This window comes from Diabrotica undecimpunctata, chromosome 1, assembly GCF_040954645.1.
Source record: "Diabrotica undecimpunctata isolate CICGRU chromosome 1, icDiaUnde3, whole genome shotgun sequence".
Classification (NCBI taxonomy): domain Eukaryota; kingdom Metazoa; phylum Arthropoda; class Insecta; order Coleoptera; family Chrysomelidae; genus Diabrotica; species Diabrotica undecimpunctata.
Window position 1 is genome coordinate 173,404,878 of NC_092803.1, and position 2,716 is coordinate 173,407,593.

Here is a 2,716-nt window from a genome sequence, read left to right on the forward strand (position 1 = left end):
TTTATTATGGCAGTTGAAATCTCCCCCTATTAAAAAAGGTTTTTGTAAACTAATAAAAAATTTAACGCATTCGTTTTTTGACACACATAACTTGGGTTTTGCATAAATGGAATATAAATTTAAGATTTTATTATTTATTTTAATCTGTACTGCAACGCACATGACATTATTTATTTTATAAAAATTTAAATTGTTCTGAAAATTGATATTTTTTCTTAATAATATCGCTACTCCTGCATAACCATCTGATCTATCTTCACGGAAGATGTTATATTGGGAAAAGCTTATCTTTGAATTCGGTTTTAACCAAGTTTCACTTAAAAGAATAGCTAAGAATTTATTTTCGAAATTGTACTTTTCAAAATGGCCTTTATTGTTCACTATTGATCGTGAATTCCATTGTAAAATCTTATTATTTACTAGGGCCATTTAAAACTTTTTCTATATTACTTTTAATGTCGTCTAAAATTTGTTTGTTTGCTATTGGAATTAAGTTTTTGTCTAAGAAATTTTTAAATATTGTTACTATATTATCAGTAATTTGTTTACTAGTTAGTGAGTTTTGTTGGACTATTTTTGTTTGATTTTGATATAATGGTTTGTTTATAATTGGTAGCGACGGGTAATTGCAGTGTCCAGTATATTTTCGTGTTCTTTTGAATAAGGATAAACTGATTTATTTTGAGTTCCTTCGCTCCATTTTCTTTTGGTTGTCACTGTGTACCTATTTCCTGTGTTTGTTGAATTCAGGACTATCCTATAGCTACTGCTGTATTTTAATTTTGCTTCTTCAAAAGGTAAATTTTCATTTGCCATTATATATTTAATGCCCTTTTGTTTTTCAAACTCAGCGCACTTGTTTCGATCTAATGCTGAATGGTTTCCGAAACATAATATACAAGTGGGATCTGTTAAATCGCATACATCTGAATCATGTTCCTGTCCGCACTTGCTGTATCTTTTCTTACCTCGACATTGTGACGTAACGTGTCCGTATCTAATGCAATTAAGGCATTGTATTACTCTCGGAATGTAAGGTTCCACTTGGTATATCATTCGTTCAATGATTACTTGTTTTGGAATCATTTGGCCTCTGAAAGACACCACTATCGTACCCGTCTCCACCAGTTGATCATTTTCTTTTCGCTTTATTCTTTTAACGTTTATTACTTTAAAATTGCCGTATCTTGGAACAATAATATCTTTTAATTCGTTTTCTGAAATATTTTTGTCTACCCCTTTAATTACCCCACTCTTTTGAGTAAAAATATTTGGAATATATAAATCGTAATTTCTTTCTATTAATTTTTTACATTCCACTAAAATATTAGCGCTTTTATATGTGTTACATTCAATTTTAATTTTATTTTTTCCTATAATATTAATATTAACAATATTATCTTTAATTGCAGGTACTGCACCTAAAATTAATCGTGCTGTCGCTATGCGATGCAATCGGCCAATGTTACCTTCCTTATTCTGCATAAAAACAAAATAAGGACCTTGGTCACCTTGACTGTATTTATTTTTCACCTCTGACATTATGGACTGGCCTATATTAATATTTGTTTTATTGCTTACCTGATAATCTGGTAAAAAGTTTTTTGAATTTGTTATCGGTACCTGTTTTGATTGTGTATTAATATCAATATTTATAATTTCCTCAAACTGCTTTTGTTTTTCATTAACTTCATAATGCATATTACTAGCAACATCGTCAATCCTTAATCTGTCAGGTGGATTTCCTCTGCCATCTGAATTTAATTCCATTTTTTGGTAAAAACAACAACAACTCTATTAATTAGCACTTCGATACCACAGAGAACTATTCGCTTCCGCTGCTACAATCGAACTGGCGAAATAATAGAGAAAATGGATTTAAAGTATATTTGATAGCTTGATGTTTTCTTTATCAAAATAATTAATAAAAAAATTAAAATGTGTTTTTATTCTCCAAAAAAAAAAAAAAAAAATGCAAAAGAATTTTTCTTGCACACGCAATTTTTTGTAAATATGTATTTTAATGTTTTCACGGTAGGTATAAAAAATACAGAAGCATAAAAACATATTTTTTATGTAAAAGATGCATAGAAAAACTAAAGAAAACAAAACGATGTACGATGAAAAAAAAAACAACAAACAATAAGTTACTTAGCAACAGTCTTTTTTTTTTCATTTATTGCGTAAGAGCAAAGAGCTATGAAAGACCTACAAATTATTGATCTCAGGTACAGAAAAAGACCCCTTTTCTTAATGTACTGAGGCAGTGTAATTAAACAAACATTTTTTTGATAATGATAACCTATTTTTTTCATAGATTTTGAATTTATCTTCTGTTATGTCTTCTACTAATCCTGGAAAATGTTTCTCCTCGTAAACTTCAATGACGTAGTCACCTAGTTCGTAGTTGCCCACCTTTAAATCCACAGAATTGCTAGCTTCCGGCTTTCTAGTTTTTTCACCTGTTTTTCTCCCACAACCAACATTTTTGTTTAAAATTTCATTTTCTTTTTTATTTGCTCCATCTATCTCTCCTCTTTGTTTTCCTTCATTCTCAATGTTTAATTTCATAGCTTTTACAAATATTAATTTTTTCTGTTCCCTTGCAATCCGATTTTGCATTTTTCTGTTAGGTGCTTTTTTTCTTTTTCTTCAAGCTTTTGTTTTTTCCTTGCTTCCTTTTCATTTTTTTTTTCAGCTTCTACTCGTCTCTGGT